At 44.6% G+C, this 20,729-nt stretch overlaps 1 protein-coding gene across 1 annotated transcript in view; it reads right to left on the bottom strand.

Annotated features, from left to right (window-relative positions):
• Nucleotides 1-8,514, bottom strand: part of KIF3B (kinesin family member 3B) — a 36,004-nt gene extending 27,490 nt beyond the window's left edge. Inside the window, exon 1 of the mRNA XM_082671077.1 lies at nt 8,422-8,514. The gene's annotated coding sequence lies outside the window, so the exon portion shown is untranslated. The remainder of the gene's footprint in view (nt 1-8,421) is intronic.
• Nucleotides 8,515-20,729: the final 12,215 nt, after the last annotated feature.

Here is a 20,729-nt window from a genome sequence, read left to right as displayed (position 1 = left end):
TGCCTAAAGTCCACCAGAACCGTCATGGTTCACTGTCCAATTCCATAATGACATGCTCTCACAGCTCATTCAGTGCACAAAACTGATCATGTACATACAATATTCCTGGTTAATGTCACCAGCCAACAGTCTGTTCATAGAATGAAGGGTTTAAATGTTAAAGGCTCAGGTTCTGGGTCCTACTCATAGGGAATTCTGTATCAAAAAGAAAAACAGATTAAGAAGCAGCAGCAAAGAAGGCGACAAAAACTATGAAAAGATACCTTATGGCTTGTGAATTATACCTCAATAAAGCTTTTTTTTTTTTTGAAGATATTTTTAGGGTCCTAATCAAATTTTAAGAAGGAAAATGTACAGTTCTCCTTTTCAACTTTTTAAAGTTCTAACTTTCCGCAAACTAATTTATTTAGAATTGTTCTCTTATGAGGCTGAGAGGGAAGCAAAGATATTCACTACAGCACTATATGTGATTATAAAAAGCCAGAAACAACGTCAATGCCCAATGCTAGGGAAAGTTTACTAGCTCATAATTACTAAACATGGGAAAATGGTTATGAAATGTTACATGAACATTTCCAAATGCAAAATGGGAGATACACTTTGAGAGCAACTACCTAAAAAGATAGCTATGCAAGTGGACAAACAAGCTGAAACTGAGTCAGGATACCCTTTGCACAGGTAATCCCTCTCCACCAAACTGCACTAATGTCTACCTTTTCAACTGTATTTAGACACTACCTTGTTAAAAACATTATTTAAGGAGGCTGCCTTTATAATTAAAATTTTTTAACAATGAAAGGATCTAGTTTAAAGAAATCATCAGAAATGTAGACAAAAGTTTATGCAAAGAAAAAAAAGTTTATGCAAAGATAATCTTCAAGATGTTCTCTGTAGCATTATTCATAGCATTTAAGTATTGAAACCTGCCTAAATGACAACGACTGGGCAAACAGGTAAGAACTGCACATTCATGAGATAAAATACATTTAGGAATATATTTTCCTTTGGACAGTAAGATGTTTTAACAGTAGTTATTTCTGAGTGAATCTTATTTAATCTTTTCAGGGTTTTCCTCAATGGAAATTATTTTTATAATTTTAAAAAAATTCTATTAAAAAATGCTGGCAATTGAAGAAGTAAGGAGGGAAAAATACTATATATTTCTTAGGCTAGAATCTGACCTGCTATTGCAGACCGTGCAAAACCAGTAACTATTTCCACCAAGAACTATCTTCTTGCTGTTATCTTAAGTAACTTGAGCTGACATTTTGTCTTACCTGGATGGAATCTTTTATGATTTACTAGCTAGATTTCTTTGCTTAGGTTACTGAAATGTGTTATAAAATAATGGTTACTGCAGTCCCCTAAGCTGCTGGAGACAGTACTATGAGCTTTAGTTTCTGTGTAATTTATGTCACACACAAAAGCCCCAAAGCAAGCCCTTCCTGAAACCACTGCTGAAAGGGATGTTAAGAACCCCAGAGTGGGTAACAGCATGTCCAGTCTCAGCTCCCAGTAGTCTACTACAATCTCTATTTCACTTGGACTCACTTCCATTTATACACTATGTTCAAATATGACAAAATGCAACTGCTGCAAATATCTTGCCAAAAACTTAAAAATAAAACCACACCCACCACAATTATCACTGGTGCTCTCTAATGCAAACTATGATTTAAATAAATCAGCATTCTAAAAAGATAGATCTGCCTGTGTGTGAAGAGCTCAGTGTCTGCTATCAGTGTGACAAAGCGAGGAGACACAACGTGTCACCAAGATTAACTGAAGCCTTAAACAAGAACATCCCAAGCTGCAATGCAGATGTGTGATGCTGATAAGATGAGCTGATTGCAATGATCTCTGACTGCCAAGAAACAGCTCTAAAAGCCCCACCCTGGAAGGCTGGGAGAAAGCCCTGCATGAAGTCACCAAGGAAGAGGAAAATATTACCCAACCCAAAGCTGTCTTTCAGGCAGCGCTGCAAGAGCCTTGGAAGATTATCCCACGTCCTTATTTTGCCTATACAGACACTGAGGGCCAGAGAGGCTGAGTTACTTGCCTTGGGTCACATAGCAAGTGGCAGAATTGCTATTAAAATTCACGTCTCCACCCAGATCCCACTGCCTTTTCACACCAGAATTTCCTGTGGTGGCACAGGCCTTGACCAAGAAATCTTTCTAAGACTGCAGAGATAAGGGATGTTGAAGGGAAAATAATGAGCCCACATGGCAGACAGGGAAAACTGAGGCTTGACAAAATTGAATCTTTTACAGATTAAAAAATGGGTAAAAATATTCTTTGGTGACAGAAGATAGGGTAGTGGTCACCCTTCTGGAGGGAGGTAAGGAAGGCTTCTGGAGTGCTGGTAATGTTCTATATCTTGATCTGGGTGGTGGTATCATGGGTGAGTTCATTTTATGAAAATTCAACAAACTATACAGTTACAATCATCTAATTTTTCTGCCTGTATCTTATCCTTCAATAAAAACATTACATTAAGAAAAGAAAAGAAAAAAAAACGGAATCTTTTGCAATTAGTCAGCAGTGGCATAGGGCTTTAGCCACCCTCTCCTCACGGGTGCAGATGTTATCACCAGAATCAAGAAACAGTTCAGGGCCGAATGACTCAGAATACAAGCTCTCAGTTCCTACCCGCTTCATGTTTCAGCCCTGAGTTAGAGCTAAGAAGGATGAGAGGTAGCCTATCTCACAAATCAGATTATCTATTTGTTGCCTATCAGTGAAGTAACTGACACCCATGGTTATGTTAAAATACCTCAAGGGTTTTTCCCCTGATTTCTTCAAACATTCTATGAAGTCAGTTTTCTTCATCAGGCTTTAAAGTTATTTACCCAGATACAGAAGAGAAAGAAAGGCTTTTGACAAGACGTCAGGGATGTACTGCCCACCTGAAAAACAGATGAACAAGTGAGTGGTAGGAAGAGCAATGGACTTGGAATCAGACCTGGGTAAGTTATTTGACTTTTCTGTGCCTCTACTTTCCTTTTCCGGAAAATGGGATTCATAACAGTCCTCATGTTACAGGGTTGCTGTGAGGACTAAATGAGACGACATGTGTAAAGTGCTGAAAACAGCACTTGGCTCAATAAATGTTAGCTATTTCTATTACAGGTAGACCTCGGAGATACTGCAGGTTTGGTGCCAGACCACCATAATAAAGCAAATCTTGCAATAAAGCAGGTCACACAAATTTTTTGGTTTCCCAGCGCATATATAAGTAATGTTTACACTACACTGTAGTCTACTGAGTGTGCAAGAGTATTATGTCTAAAGAAACAGTGTACATTAATTAATGTACACTAATTAAAAAATACTTTATTGCTAAAAAATGCATCATCTGACAACGCAGAGTTGCCATAAACCTTCAAATTGTAAAAAAAAAATGCAGTACTTGTGAACCACATAAAAAAAGGTAAGCCTGTACTTTTATTATCACTATCTTTGGCAAGTCCTAGTTTTGCTACTTATTAACAAAGGAGTACATCTCAAGCTTTAATGTACTCAGGAAACACCCGGGGGTCTTGGTAGAATGCAGACTGGCTTATTGTATCTAGACTTAGACTCTGCACTTCTAACAAGCTCTCAGGGCACACGGGTGCCTCAGTCATGCAGAACACACTTGGAGTGGCAAGGATCTACCGAACCCAGCACCTACCGGTGCTTCATATGACTGACCAAAATGAATGACCCCTCAGTAGCTCAATGCTTCATCTGTAAACTGGGGATAATACATATGCCATGTGATCTCAACTGACTGAACGTTAGTACACAAGAATGCACAGGAAAGAGCGTCCTAAACTGCAAACAAAGCTACCCAAGCAGAGGTGGTAGGATTATCAGTCTTGCTATTCGCAATGTTGAATTTACAACATTGTGAAACCTAAACTTACAGGGGCAATTATTAGCATACGGTAAAAGAAGGCTCGAATTCCCTTGCTAGAATTCTAGCAAGAACACAACAGCTTCTCCAGGGATTCCCAAATCAAAAGCTCTGAAACTTTAGAAATGTCATTCGATGGCCAAGAAAGAACCACTTTGGCAGGGAGAGTGTGGCCATTTGAGGCACTAAGCTTCAAGAGTGATTCCATTCTCTCTCGCAGAGATGGCCAGCCTCCTCCCAGCTTTCATCAGCCAAGATCTCAAGTCAGGACAGCAATGCCAACAGCATGAGACAGATGGGCACTGCCCTGGCAGAGCCCACACCTGCCACTCCACTAGCTGGCAAAGAGCCAGACTTCGAGAAAAGCAGGGCTTCCGGATGTCCAAGGTGGAGGCTTCAAAAAGATGTACCTGGCTATCTTCCTGCAGTATAAGCAGGGATCTCCTCCCCAGAGGCTGTAAGTATGATGTTTACACCTGTGCCTCTCCTTCAAGGGTTCACAGGGAACCAGAGCTAATTCTTCCACACAGGGCACCTTACCAAAAAGTTCTCTCATCATTTTAGAGGCAGGTGGCACCATCAACATCTACCTAATTGAGCAGGCCAAACCCAAGAGACGCCTCCGATTCCTCTAGCCCTTCCCCTCAACCACCATCCTGCTGGCTTCACCTCCATGACACATCCCCAATCCATCCTCCTGTACCATCTCCACCGTCACCACCCTAGAAAGCCGCCATCACCTTTCACCTGGCCTCCTAACTACCCTCCTGCCTGCCATTCTTACACCCCTTAAAATTCACTGGCCACAGGGGCCAAAGTGATGTTTTTAAAAAACAAAAAACAGATCACATCACTCCCCTTCTTAAAGCCTTCAAAGCCTTCCCATTGCTTTTGGAATAAAGTCCCACCTCCTCACTCTAGTCCACAGGCCCTAGATGACTTGAGGCCTCACCCCCAGCCCAGCCCCCACTTGGCCATCTCACCATTCTCCCCTCCCCGCGCCCCAGCCCACCTGCTCCAGCTGCTCTGAGCCTTCTTTCAGTTCCCAGAACTTACTAAGCTTATTCCCACCTGAGAGCCTTTACTTTTGCTGTTCCTTCTGCCATATTCTCAAATGTTTGGCCCCTTTCTGGCAGCAAGTCTCAGCAAAAATGTCACCCCCTCAGAGTGGCCTTCTCAGACCACCCAATTAATTGGCAGCATCCCCATGGGGAAGTCACTCTCCATCACATCACTGTTTTATTGTTTGCACAGTACTTATTTCCATCCAAGTGACCTTGTTCATTTATTGGTCTATTTTTCCGCCGCTGCCACTAGAATGGAAGCTGCACGAGAGCAAGGACCTCACCTACCTCTCTACCATCACATCCCTAGGCTAGAACTGGGCCTGACACATACCAGGTGTTCAGCAAATGCTGAATGAATGAAACTGAGGCAGTAGAGGTAAAAGCACTGAACTTGGAGTCAGAACGCCTGGAGGTCAGTGTGAAATGGGCCACCTACCAGCAGCCTGGCCTCTCTTACCTCAGGTCTCTTGACTGTAAAATGGGAATCTCAATCTGCACCCTCCCTTCCTTGCAGGGTTACCGATAGACTAAGTGAGTGAAGACACGTTTAAGCATCTTTTTTTTTTGCGTTACGTGGGCCTCTCACTGTTGTGGCCTCTCCCGTGGCGGAGCACAGGCTCCGGGCGCGCAGGCTCAGCGGCCATGGCTCACGGGCCCAGCCGCTCCGCGGCATGTGGGATCTTCCCGGACCGGAGCATGAATCCGTGTCCCCTGCATCAGCAGGCAGACTCTCAACCACTGCGCCACCAGGGAAGCCCTTAAGCATTTTTGTAAACCATTAAGACACCATAAAGAGAGCACTGTATTATTAGCCAGCATAAGAGAATGCTCTTTCTTAGGGACCCATAAATCAGTGGATGAAAGGACTTAGAGAGCAAGCCAAGGCTTCTAGCCCAGGCACCCAACAGAAGCATGAGGACACAAGAGATGCTTTACTCTGAGGAGGGCAAACACAAGATATGGATTCATTTAAAGACATCAAATTCATTTCAAATGCTAGTAATAGGGCTTCCCTGGTGGCGCGGTGGTTGGGAGTCCGCCTGCCGATGCAGGGGACATGGGTTCGTGTCCCGGTCCGGGAAGATCCCACATGCCGCAGAGCGGCTGGGCCCGTGAGTCATGGCCGCTGGGCCTGCGCGTCCGGAGCCTGTGCCCCGCAATGGGAGAGGCCACAGCAGTGAGAGGTCCGCGTACCACAAAAAAAAAAAAAAAAAAAGCTAGTAATATGCAAATTAAGCTCTGAGGTCCTTGAAGAATGTGGAGTTGGGGCTGATCTCCACATGCCCCACTGTGCTTGGCATAAAGGGACTTAGTAAACATTTACTGAACTATGGGTCGGACTACCAAACCTGGTATCCTATCATCAGCTTTCATTTTTCTTTGCAACCCATTCTGGCATGGGATTACAGGTTCCTGGGGCAACTCTGTAATACTGACATTTATGACATTTATATAATACTATGACAGCTACTGTTTCATGCATGCAATGACCCTGTGAGGTTGACAGACCTGGTATCGTCAGCACATGCTTTAATTTATTCATTCACCAATCATAAATAGAATATAAAGTATAATACAGGTGCTATGTTAAGCCCAAATAACAATAATGTTTACCAAACATGCCAGGCACTTTACATGTATTAGGTGCAAATAAATCCTCATAACAGCTATATATAGTGGATACTATTATTATCTCCCTTTTACAAATAATGAAACTATAGCACAAAGAGGTGAAGTAAAATTACTCAGTGGCATGCAGCTTGGAAGTGGCAGAGTCAAGATTTGAACCCAGGCAGCCTGATTCCATGCTTTTAAACCACCAGCATGCAATCAGAATTGTACAATAGCACCAAAAGGGCCTACCAGCCAGCCTACTCCTCTCACTTTAAAGAGGAGGGGGCATGGGGACAGAAAAGCCCCTTGTAAACATTCCAACTTTGTTTTGAGGTCCCCACTTTGGATGGTATCTATTTAAATGAAGCTTTATGTAAGATCTTGTTTCCTTGCCAGTGGAAGAAAAGCCTCTAGCCAAAGCAGTCAGAAGGAACAAAAGAAGACCCTTGTGGCTTTGTAACAGCTACTGCTGAGAAATCAGAGATATCAGGGTACAGGGAAGAAAATACAGGATTTACCTGGAAATGTGTCCAGCTCCATCACTTAATAGGTATAAAATTCTTAGGCAAGTCATTCACTTTTCTTAGCCTCAGTTTCCTCATCTTCGAAATGGGGATGACATCACCACCTACCTGGCAAAGTCTATGTGAAGATTAAATGAGATAATATACCTGAAAAGTGCTCCTTAATCATATACAGTTGACCCTCAGTATTTGTAGGGGATTCCAGGAGCCCCCTTGGATACCAAAATCCACGGATGCTCAAGTCCATTATATATAAAGGTGAAGTACATACCTTCCTTGAAAAAAAAATCCACATCCACACAGTTCAAACCTGTGTTGTTCAAGGGCCAACCAGACTTGTAAATAGCTATTACTGTTTCAAGCCCTTCTCCAAAGACATAAAGATAACTCTTTGTCTTCTGGAAGGGTCAACAAGGCCTAAGTAGAAAATAAAACCATAACCTCAAACAACTACAAGGACTTGACCCCAGGGTTTCCCCCACCAGGACTACTTTGCAGAAGTCCACACCACCTCCCTTTCTCTGGGCAGAATGGAGAAGTAAAACTGAGGGTGGGGGGGATGTCAACAGGGGGAGGAATATCCAATGAGCTGGTGAACTACACACCTAAATCCTACCTGTCTCAAAGTCAACTCCTCCAGGAAGCCTTACCCAAACCACCCTTCATGCCTCATAATAGCTTGCTGAGCACTTACTATGTGCCAAGCTACTTGACATACCCATCTTACTGGATTCCCACACTGGTTCATTAACGCATTTTACAGATAAAGAAAAGAAGGCTCAAGGAGATTAACTTGCCCAAGGCCACACAGTTCCTAAGTGTAGATGCAAAGTCTCAAATTCAGACACTCGGACTTAAAGTTGGACTCTCGGTCCTTCTCCTCCCCATTTAGGGCACTTTCAACATACACCTCTCATAATCTTAACCACTCTGAGCAGCAAGTGATAGGACCCCATTGTGCAAAAAGGTCAACTGAGGCCAAGAGGGGAAGGGACTTGTCCAAGGTCACACAGCGAGCCAGGGGCAGCGTCGAGGTTTGGACCCCAAGCTTTCGCTTCCCCGCCTCCCTCCCGAGCTGGGTCCCAGACTCCGACCCCTCGCGGCCGGGTCTGGGGGTCGGGCCGCACCCCTGCCCGGGGGAGGAGGGGCGAGGTCGCCCGGACTGCCTGAAGATGCCCAGGAGGCAAGGCAGAAGATGCTCCCGCTCCCGGAGCAGCAAAGCCAGTCGGTGGTGCTGCCCCGGGCCTTCGGGAAGATCCCAGGCGGCGGAAGGATCGGCCCTGCCCGGCGGTCGTTCGCATCGTCGCCGACTCACCTGCAGCCCGAGCCGAACGCGGGCGGCGGCGGCAGCGGCGGCAGGAGCGGCTGCGAACCGTGGGCTCAGCCATTCCCCGCTGCCCCGGATGGGGAGAGACCGAGGCCGCTCACTTCCTTAGCAACCCGGCTCGGCGACCTACTTCCTTAGCAACCGGTGTCAATTTCAATAACTTTATTGGGACACGAGCGGCGGACCTGGAGAGCCGGGCGAGCCAGGCGGGGAAGGGCCGGGCCAGGTATTGGCGCTTAGTAGGTATCCAGCAGCCTGCGGTCCTTTCACCCATCTAAGGGGATATGAGACGAGCGCGACATGGCCTGACAACCACCTGCTAGTATCTCGTGCCTCGGTTTCACCATCTGTAAAATGGAACGCACTGGCTTGGTTGCGCCATTTGACCTTTCCTAAAGCGCCTTCACATCTCAAATTGCTGAGATAGCTCGCATTTAGGGCCCACTCGGTCACTCAACCAAAAATTTAGGAATCATTTCTGTCCCTTCCCTCTCTTTCACTCCCCCCACCCGGCCCCCACATCCAATCGGTCACCATGTCCCTTAGAGTACTCCTCAAATATTTCTCCTATCCACCTTTCTTCATCTCCAGGGCCACCACATCAGGCCAGGCAGAGCTCCCCTCACCTCTAGCCTGCCTGCCTTCTCTGTGCTCTGCTTCTACTCTTTTGTCCAGCCCTGACCTGTCAATCTATTTTCCACAAGGTGGCCAAAATGATCATTTTAAAACATAAGACAGATCGTGTCACATTCTGCTTAACACCATTTAATGGACTCCCACTGCTTTTAAAGTCAAACCCAAAGCCCTTACTACTTTCTACAAAATCAATAAAACTCTGTTCCACCCCCATTGGCCTGGAAGGCCAGGTTCCATACCCGCTCCCCCCAAGAACTTGACCTGCTGTTACCCACTATGCAGAAGCTCCTGAGAGCAGGATCCCTTTATTCATGGTTACATCTGCCACTCTTGGTCCATAGTAGGTGCTCAATAAATATGTGTTGAATGAATGAATCCCTGGGATGCTCTTCCCCACCCCCCAGCCCCTACTTTTGCCTAGTGTGGTAGATATTGCTACTTACTACCCCACATTTTTTTTCTGGCTCCTGAACACACAACTAGACTACATTTCCCAGCCTTAACCTGTGGTTCAGACCAAGTTCTGGCCAATTCAATGTGAATATGTGCCATGCTCAGGCCTAGCCCATAAAAACTTCTCATATAATTGTTCATACTGTATCTGCTTTAATGTGAAGGACTTTAAAGGACTTTGCCTTAAAGTGAAGGACTCCAAGGCCCTAGGAGATGGCTGAGTTGCAAGATGGAAGGAATCTGGATCAATGAGACACCCCTTAGAGGACAGCTGTCCCAAACTGGACAAGAAAATAAACTTTTATTGGACTCTGCTGTTGAGACGAGGAGGCTTTTTGCTATAGCAGTTAGCTGGCCCCAACTAAGATACCTGACTTTGAATCATCCCTTGGGTCCTCATTTACTTCCCTTCACCTGTTAACCCACCCTACTTCCCTACCCAGCATTATTCAATATAGTTAAATCAATGAATCATGTTTACCCTATAATAACTACAAATTTTGTTTCTACTGAACCAAATAGTGTGTGTTTATGTTTATTTCTTCCACACCTTTTGGTATTTTTTGAGATTGATAATTACCTCGATTTTTTTTCCATTTTCCTTAGTTTTCTTTGCAGCTATTATTTTTTTTTTCTAAATGATCAACAAATCTTTCTGTCTTGAACTTCTCTTAGAAGTTGTATTTAATGGACTGAGCTTCTAATTTTCTCATTGTTTTTCTCTTATTTTCCCTCTTTTCGGCTTTTTTGTTCTACTCTCTGGGAGATTTCCTCAACCTTAGCATCCATTTCTTCTATGGAAAGATTCTGGGCTCACCTTTCAGTCATCAGTGTTCCTCTCTGCAGACACTGGTCAAAACTTCCTCCTCCTGTTAAGTCAGTTAGTACTTCCCCTTCTGTCTCTGTCTGCCAAAAGTTTGCTGAAATCTCTGCACTGCTAATGTCTCCCTCCTGTTCTATCCACATTATGGGCTGCTACATTTTTTATTTCTTACTGTCATATAAACAGGATTCAAGGAGAAAAAAATAAATACATGTCATGTATTCCAGGCCAATCAATACACCATGTTTAACTAGATGTCTTTATTACTTTAAATTTTAAAAAACAGGTACATAAAGGGGTATAAACAGCTAGTTCAGATAAAGGGTATAGAAAACATGGCTTTTAAACATATGAAAAGATGCTCTACTCACTCATATTAAAGGAAATGAAAATTGAAATAACGTTGAAATTTTTTTCACTTATCAGGAAGAAAAAAACTTTTATAAGGCACTGTTGATGAGAGTCTGGTCTTGATTCTGTCCTTAGTAAGCTGTATAAAACTGTATAGATTAGTAGTAGTAGTGTAGATTTAGTAGAAGTGTAGGGCGATCAATTCATCCTTGTTTGCACAGAACTTTCCCTATTTTCGAATCAGTCAGAAGTCCCATCTCCCAAGAAAACCTTAGCTGGGCAAACCAGGATGGCTGGTCATCCTAGTATGGGAGGGTAACACTTTGATATATTAACCAGTATTTTTCCATTTTCCACCCAACTTAGACATTGAAGCATTTATTTCTCAAGGAAGAGTTGTTTCAGGAGAAAGATAGGGAAAGGACTTTCTGAGTTCCAAAATCCTGAAGAGGGGACTCAGGACATGGAGGAAGTCTTGACAATTCAGAGCAGGGCTTCCAACCTCCAATTCTGTAGATTTGCTCATTTGAGTGAGAAGAGATATGGTGAGAATGCAACAGCGGGGAAAGAGGCCAGTGGGGCTGGGACAAGGGGTCCTGATATGGAGAGATCATGTGAACCACAGCAGAGACCCCTTCCCCCAGAGCAAACTCCAGCCTAGAAACGATCTGATCTAATTTCCGTGAGCGCCATTGTGTCGCTTCATTATAAGCAACAGTAACCAACCCTGGCTGATGATAGCAGAAACAATTTATTAAATGAGAAGTTCAAAAATCATCAGGAAATTTCTAGAAGTGTCCAGGAATGACAAGGCCAGGTCATGTGAGACCACATACTACTGAGCTAGTCTGGTGGGGACATCGGATGCCCAGTTTTCACCACAGACATCTGGCCTTGAGCACTGTCTCAGCATCATTCTCACCCACCCTCCCCATGAGGATTCCCTGCAGTCCCAGCTTCTTTGTAACCCAAGCTTTGATTGGTCAAGTCTGACTCATATGTCCATCTCACACCTGCAGTGGAAGCTATAAAGGCAAACATCTGGCTTTTTGGCTTCTATGGTGGGAGAAGACCCTGCCTTCATTTACAAAGTGAGAATTCCTTGAACGTAAGAAAAAGGGGTTCTGTTGTTAGGCAAGAAAAAAATCCCATTATAACCAGACATCCCTTTGCCAAGGAGCTCCGTCCATCCTCCTTCTCCTCATTGTCACTCAGTGAGGACACCTCTCCTCAGCAGCAACCATGTCACCCAGTGGCCACCCAGCTGGAATGAAGCCCACTGTGTCGTGAAATTTTGCTCAGTCCCCATCTGATTTATCCTGTGAAGGCATCCATTTTAATGGCCAGGAGCATCACGAGTCCCCCGTGACAGAGGAGAGCACTGGATACCTGGGGGTTTGGGGCAGAAGGGGAGTGAGGAAAGGAATCTGCCGGCACCTACCATGGGTGGGACAGAGCAGAGCCAGCTTGCAGTCTCCTCCCAAACCAAGAGAAAGACAAAACGCAGCCCAGAAACCCATGGATAATTTTATTTTGATCTCACCCAGGGAAGATAACTTCCGATGGACTCCCTACAGGGTTGACAAACGGCAGATGGCTGGCTCCCCATGCAAGAGTAAAATCGCCAAGTTTCCTTTCTTCTCTGACATCCTAGAGCAGCGCTATCCAACAGATCTTTCCACAGTGATGGAAATAGTCTATATTTGATGGTGTCCAATACAGTAGCCATCAGCCATGTATGGCTATTGAGTACTTGAGATGTGGTTGGTACTACCAAGGAATTGAATTTTATTTATTCAATTTGAATTCATTTAAGTTTACATGGCCACGAGTGGCTAGTGGCTACCATATTGGACAGCACAGCTCTGGGATGTGAAAAATGACAAGCATGACTGTGGGGTCCAGATGATTTTGGGTTTGCATCCCAGCTCCGTCCCTCACCAGATAGCTGAGTGACCCAGTGCAAGTCACATTATCTCTCTGGGACTCAGTTTCCTCATCAGCGAAATGGGGCTATTAATGCTACTGCTCAGGTTTATGGTGAGGATTAATGGAGATATAGAGTGGGACAGTGGTTGGCACTTAGTAGGTGCTCCAATAATGGTGAATCTCTTTCCCTCTTTTATTGGGTGAGGACCATGGTGTCCTCCAGGAAAACAATAGTTGCAGTGTAAAGAGTCATACTGTTTAGGAGAGTTTGGTCTTGGAAATTTAATACCTATTGGGGAAGAGCCTTGGAAAGGGGTCGTGTAAAAAGACAGCAAAGGTAAGTGAAATGAGTCAGACAGAAAAAGACAAATACCATATAACCTCACTTATATGTGGATTCTAAAACAAACAAACAAAGAGCAAAACAAAACAAGAACCAAGCTCTGGATATAGAGAAAGGATTGGTGGCTGCCTGAGGCAGGGGGTGGGGAGGTGGATGAAATGGGTGAAGGGAGTTAAAAGGTACAAATTTCTAATTATACAATGAGTAAGTCATGGTGATGTAATGTAGAGCATGGCGACTATAGTTACTAATTCTGTGTTGCATATTAGAAAGTGGCTACGAGAGTGGATCTTGAAAGTACTCATCACAAGAAAAACAATTTTGTAACTATACATGGTGGCAGATGTTAACTGGACTTATTGTGGTGATCATTTTGTAATGTATATAAATAGAGAATCATTACATTGCACATCTGAAATTCATATAATGTTATGTCAAGTATATCTCAGTGGAAAAAACAAACAGAGAGACTGCAAAGGGAATGATTTATTACAATGGAAGGAGGTGGCATCCCAGAGCCCGTTTCAGGAAGAAACGAGATACTGGGTTTGGACTGAGGCCAAGCACCTGAGACACACTTGATGGTCCTTGGTTGGCTGAGTGCCCAGGTTCAGTACAGATGAGATGCTGGGATCTGAGAGAGGCTCCAAGGGCTGAGAACCAAGCTAGTGCCTTCTAAATTCACATCTTGATGTTTTCTGAAGAAAGACAGACAGACGCTGGCTGCTAATTGCTTCCTCCTCAGGTACTTAACTGGCTGGACAACCTCAGTGAACCTAGTTCACTTTTCTGGACCTCATTTCCCTACTTGCCTCCTGCAGGGTTGCTATGAGAATTCCCCCAGAGGATGGGTGGGAAACTGCTTTCCCAACTGTAAAGCACAGTAAATGGTGGGGGATGAAGAACCAACAATGATGATTAAAATCTCAGAGCCAGAAGGAGGTCGTAGAAGCCTGATGACAGAACCGGTACTAGAATCGACGTCCCAGGATGGAGTTTTGTCTTGTATCTGTCCTCTGTGTTTAGCACAGTGGCTGGCACATGGCAGCACACAACACATGTATTTAAAAACATATATTATCACCATTCACCTTTCAAATTGGCAGTTTTTTTTTTTTTTTGCGGTACGCGGGCCTCTCACTGTTGTGGCGTCTCCCGTTGCGGAGCACAGGCTCCGGACGCGCAGGCTCAGCGGCCATGGCTCACGGGCCCAGCCGCTCTGCAGCATGCGGGATCTTCCCGGACCGGGGTACGAACCCGTGTCCCCTGCATCGGCAGGCGGACTCTCAACCACTGCGCCACCAGGGAAGCCCCAAATTGGCAGATTTTTAAAGCATAATACTAAGTGTTGGCAAGAAAGGAGAGAAGAGCACTTTATCCCACTGCTAATGGGATGAAATTGGCACAAATTGTAAGGAAAATTAACATGATGACTAAGAGCCATTTGAGTCAGCCCATACCACCTCTAGAAATCAATTCCGAGAAAATAATGAGAAATGCTCCTAAAGAAGTTCATCCCAGCTTCACTTACAACTGGGGACTATTATATCCAACATTAGGGGAATGGATAGATAAACTAAGATATGTCAATAAGAGGGAATATTATGTTGCCATTGAAAATGTTTTTTGAAGAGCATCGAATGATATGTGGGAATGCTCCAGAAAATATAATGAGGGGAAAAGTAGAATATCTATATACATTAGGAAAACTTTTAATGCTCCATGGTGGTCATCAAGGCAATCAACAGAATGAAAAAGAAAACTTACAGAAAATATTTGCAAGCCATATATCTGATAAGGGGTTAATGTCCAGAACATATAAAGAACTCCTACAACTCAACAATAAAAGACAAATAACCCAATTAAAAATTGGGCAGGGACTTCCCTGGTGGCACAGTGGTTAAGAATCCGCCTGCCAATGCAGGGGACACGGGTTCAATCCCTGGTCTGGGAAGATCCCACTGCCACGGAGCAACTAAGCCCGTGCACTCTACTACTGAGCCTTCGCTCTGGAGCCCATGCGCCGCAACTACTGAGCCCACGCGCCGCAACTACTGAAGTCCGTGTGCCTACAGCCTGTGCTCTGCAACAAGAGAAGCCACTGCAATGAGAAGCCCGTGCACCGAAACGAAGAGTAGCCCCTGCTCACCACACCTAGAGAAAGCCTGCACACAGCAATGAACACCCAACACAGTAAAAAATAGATAATAAAAAAAAAATAAAATTTTTTTTTAATTGGGCAAAGGACTTGAATAGACATTTCCTCAAAGAAGGTATACGAATGACCAACAGACACATGAAAAGATGCTCAATGTCACTAATCATTAGTGAAATGCAAATCAAGACCACAATTAAAGAATATAACAAGTGTTGGTCAAGATGTGGAGAAATTAGAATCCTTATGCATTGTTGGTGGAAATGTAAAATTGTGCAGCCTTTCTGGAAAACAGCATTGGGTTCCTCAAAAAATTAAAAATAGAAGTAACATATGATCCAGCAATTTCACTTTTGGATACTTACCCAAAAGAACTGAAAGCAGGGTCGCAAAGAGGTATTTGTACACCCACGTACATAGCAGCATTATTCATGATAGTCAAAAGGTGGAAGCACCCCAGGTGTCCATGGATGAATGAATGGATAAACAAAATACAGTATAAACATACAATAGAGGGGCTTCCCTGGTGGCGCAGTGGTTGGGAGTCCTCCTGCCAATACAGGAGACACAGGGTTGAGCTCTGGTCCAGGAAGATCCCACATGCCGCGGAGCGACTAAGCCCATCTGCTGCAACTAAGGAGCCCACGTGGCACAACCACTGATGCCCACGCCTAGAGCCCGTGCTCCGCAACAAGAGAAGCCACCACAATAAGAAGCCCACATAACGCAAGGAAGAGTAGCCCCCGCTCACCGCAACTAGAGAAAGCCCACACGCAGCAACAAAGACCCAACACAGCCAAAAATAGTAAATAAATAAATTAATTTTAAAAAAACATACAATGGAATATTATTTAGCCTTAAAAAGGAAGGAAATTCTGATACATGCTACAACACGGATGAACCTTGAGAACATTATGCTAAGTGAAGTAAGCCAGTGCAAAAAGATAAGTACTGTATGATTCCACTTACACAACGTAGTCAAAAATCATAGAATGGTGGTTGTCAGGGGCTGGTGAGAGGGGAGAATGGGGAGTTGTTTAATGGGCACAGAGTTTCAGTTTCGCAAGATGAAGAGTTCTGGAGACTGGCTGCATGATAACATGAATGTACTTAACACTACTGAACTGTATATTTAAAAGGGTTAAGATGGTAAATTTTATGTTATGTATGTTTTAACCACAATTTTTTTAAAAAAGAAGAAAATAGTGGCCTTTGGCTCTTTTCATCCTACTCCACCCTTACATGCAAGTTGTTTTCTTGTCCTTGCACTTGTCACCTTGTTGCAAGATGTCTGCTCCAGGCATCACACGCTTACGCCAGCATCTTGCGTGAGAAGAAGCAGGGGCAGAGGCTTCATCCCAGTGAGACTCTGTCTTTCCATCCAGGCGGGGTGAGGCAGCAAACTCACCACCCATGTTTCCTGGCCAGGAGTGGGCCAAGCACACACTTCCAGCTGTGTCCAATAAAACTTTCTGCAGTGATGGAAATGTTCTATGTCTGTGCTGTCCAATACTGTAGCCACAGTCACGTGTGGCTTTTGAGGACTTGAAACGTGGCTAGTGCAGCTGAGGAACTACATGTTAGATTTTATTTTAAAAATTAAATAAATTAATTTGAATTTTAAAAGCCACATGTGGGCAATAGTAACCAAATTAGACAGTGCAGCAATACAAGCTAGAAGGGGGATAAGATGAGCATGAGTGGCCCAGAGCAGTCATGATTCCTCTCCCTGGACAGGCTGAACCTTCTCTGAGATTAAGGCAACTCCATCACTACCTAAAAACAAAACTGGGGCTTCCCTGGTGGCGCAGTGGTTGGGAGTCTGCCTGCCAATGCAGGGGACGTGGGTTCGAGCCCTGGTCCGGGAAGATCCCACATGCCACAGAACAGTTGAGTCGCTGCGCCACAGCTGCTGAGCCTGTGCTCTGGAGCCAGCACTCCGCAACAGGGGAGGCCACCGCAATGAGAGGCCAGTGCACTGCAGCAGGGAGTGGCCCCTGCTCGCCTCAACTAGAGAAAGCCTGGGTGCAGCAGCGGAGACCCAGTGCAGCCAAAAATAAATTAAAAAAAAAAAAAAACAGAGCCTTTAAAAAAAATAAAACAAAACTGAAGTTCTGTGAACAAGGGAGAAGGGTGTGTGTATTGAGCAGAAGACCAACAGTATCTGCTACAGGTATGCAACTCTGTCTGATCACACATTTGGTTTAGAAATACGTGTATGTGTGTGTGTGTGTGTGTGTGTGTGTGTGTGTGTAGGCATAGAAAAAGCTGGAGGGATACCCATCAAATATTTACAATGGTCATTACCTTTGGGTATTGGCATTATAGTTGATTCTTATTTTCTTTTTAACACCTTTTCATATTTTCTAAATTTTATGTAGTAAGCAGGAATTATATTTATTGTGAAAACTAAGTAGCTGCCATTACACACTTATTAGAATGGCCAAAATCCAGAACACTGACAACACCAAGTGCTGGTGAAGACAGGAAGCAGTGGGAGCTCTCACTCATTGCTGGTGGGAATGCAAAATGAATGGTGCAGCCACTTTGGAAGACAGTTTGGCAATTTTTTACAAAACTAAACATACTCTTACCATATGATCCAGCAATCATGCTCCTTGGTATTTATCCAAAGGAGCCGAAAAATTATGTCCACACAAACACCTGCACACGGATGTTTAAAGCAGCTTTATTAATAATTGCCCAAACTTGGAAGCCACCAAAATGTCCTTCAGTAGGTGAATGAATAAATAAACTGTGGAATATCCAGACAGTGGAATATTATTCAGTGCTAAAAAGAAATGCTCGGGACTTCCCTGGTGGTCCAATGGTTAAGAATCCGCCTACCAATGCAGGGGATGCAAGTTCGATCCCTGGTCAGAGAACTAAGATCCCACATGCCATGGAGCAACTAAGCCCGTGCACTCTGGAGCCTGCATGCCACAACTAGAGAGCCTGCACGCCGCAGCTACTAAGCCTGTGCACTGCAACAAACGATCCTGCCTGCTTCAACTAAGACCCCATGCAGCCAAATAAGTAAATATATATATATATTTTTTTTAATAAATAAATTTATTTATTTATTTTTGGCTGCATTTGGTCTTCGTTTCTGTGCGCGGGCTTTCTCTAGTTGCGGCGAGCAGGGGCTACTCTTTGTTGCAATGTGCGGGCTTCTCATTGCAGTGGCTTCTCTTGTTGCGGAGCATGGGTTCTAGGTGCATGGGTTTCAGTAGTTGTGTTGCATGGGCTCAGTAGTTGTGGCTCATGGGCTCTAGAGCACAGGCTCAGTAGTTGTGGTGCACGGGCTTAGTTGCTCCGCGGCATGTGAGATCTTCCCGGACCAGGGCTCAAACTCATGTCCCCTGCATTGGCAGGCAGATTCTTAACCACTGCACCACCAGGAAAGTCCCTAAATAAATATTTTTTTAAAAAGGAAAATGAAGTGCGCTATCAAGCCATGAAAAGACATGGAGGAAACTTAAATGTGTATTACTAGGTGAAAGAAGCCAATCTGAAAAGGCTACATAATGTATGATTCTAATTATGTGACATTCTGGAAAAGGCAAAAGTATGGAGACAGTAAAAAGATCAGTGGCTGCCAGAGGTTAGTGGGGAGGGATGAATACGCAGAGCACAGAGTATTTTTAAAGAAGTGAACATACTCTATTATGACACTATAATGGCAGATATATGTCATTATACATTGTCCAAAACCATAGAATGTACAAGAGAGAACCCTACTGTAAACTATGGGCTTTGGGCAATAATGACGTGTCCATGTAGTTCATCAGTTGTAACAAATGTACCACTCTGGTGAGGGATGTTGATGGGGACAGGAGACAACTTTGCTGTGAACCTAAAAGCCTGCTCTAAAAAAAAAAGTCTTAAAAAATAAACAAACTAAGTAGCTGTTGTGGTCTTAAAGGATATCATTGGCAACCCACCATCCTGGCCCTGGTGATTACAGTTCCTCGGGTGGCCACCACTAGTATGGTCGTGAAGGTCTATCACTTCCCTTTCCCTCCCCTGAGCAGCAAGGCTATCTCTGGTGCCCTGGGAACAACCAGATTCAGGCTCTGCACAAAGATAGCATCCGACACAGGGGTGGGCAACCCATTAGAAAATCATTTACTGAAATGATTGCGGGCAGGGCATCACTTTAGGAGCAACAAGACACCTGAGAATGGCTAAGATGTAGCATCTGCACTGAGCTAGGATTCTGGAAGCAGGGGGAATCTTGGCTATACCAATTCTGTGTGACCTTGGATAACTTGCTTTCCCTCTCTGAGCCTCAGTTTCTTCATCTACAAATTGGGTGTGACTCCTGCTGTATGACCTTATAGAATTCCTGTGGGAGAGTTGATAATGAAGTGCTGTAGTGAAATGCTTCATTACTTAATGGCGCTATGGGAGAAGCAGGGTGATTATTCTAAAGGGCAACTGAAGACTCCATATGAGGATTGCGGAGTGGGGGTAAGGGGGAATCACCAGGTTTGGAGCCAGGCAGATCTGGGTTTGGATCTCAGCTCTGCCATTGATGGTCATGAGGCCTTGAACAAGACACTTGATTGCTCACAGCCAGTGAGTATCGAGTCCAAGGAGCATGCTGTGATATCAAAGTTCAGGAACCTGAGAGTCAGTCAGACCTGAATGCAAGACCCAACTCTGCCATTTATCAGCTACATGTGATCTTCTGGCTTTTCCCGAGGAGAGTCAGAAGTAAAAAAATTCAAAGGCACATTCTTGACCGGTAAGGAAAGTGGGATCAGGGGATGAAAAGAGAGGGAGCACATAGGTTAAGGAGGGAGACAGATAATCCACAGGTACAAGGTGGTGGCCTAAGGTAAGGAGACCAAGGGGAAGGGCACGGGACAGCTGAAAGGACATTTATGGAGCATTGAGTCAGGTACATCAATCCTTACAGTCCCCTATTATGAAGGTACTATTATCATCCCCACCTTACAGGTAGGAAAACTGGCCAAGGTTACATTTTTGTCCCATGAACGCAGAGCCCACACTCTTTCCTCTGCCTACAGCCAGGTGGCCCCAGCTCATCCCTGCACTTCTCTCAAGTTCTCTGCAAATATTGGGGATGTCTCTACGGCAGCAAGACTGAAAAATAGCCTATTTTCCTCCTCCCCCGCAACTCCCAGATTTGTGGAGAGGAGACACAGGCTCATGCTGATTTGAGATGAGGCCTGGGAAAGCACATTCAGCACATCACTGACTAGCAAACAGTGATGATTTTCGGTTATCCCTGTTCCTACATCTGCAGATCTGCCCTGCCCGTAACTCTCCAATGGCTCCCCTTCCCCCAGGCACATAGCTCCGAGGCTCCTCCCACCAACACGGACAACCTCATTGTTGGCCGTATTTCCCATGTTTCTCTGGCTAGGTTGCATAAACCCACTGGCCTCTCTGTACCTTTCTTCCAGAGGTCCTTCTCCCCTGTAATGCCCTCTCCCCTGGACCCCTCTTCCCATGCACACATGACAGATCTCTCTTCATATCTGTTCATCATCCCCGCCCCCGCCCCAAAATAGGATCCTGCAAACTTCCTCTTTCAGCTGGGTTTTGTCTCAACCTTGCACGAAGGAAAATGCTGT

Source organism: Grampus griseus (assembly GCF_964374135.1).
Source record: "Grampus griseus genome assembly, chromosome: 14".
Classification (NCBI taxonomy): domain Eukaryota; kingdom Metazoa; phylum Chordata; class Mammalia; order Artiodactyla; family Delphinidae; genus Grampus; species Grampus griseus.
Note: the sequence above shows the minus strand (reverse complement) of the source record. Positions and strands in the feature narration are given on the sequence as shown.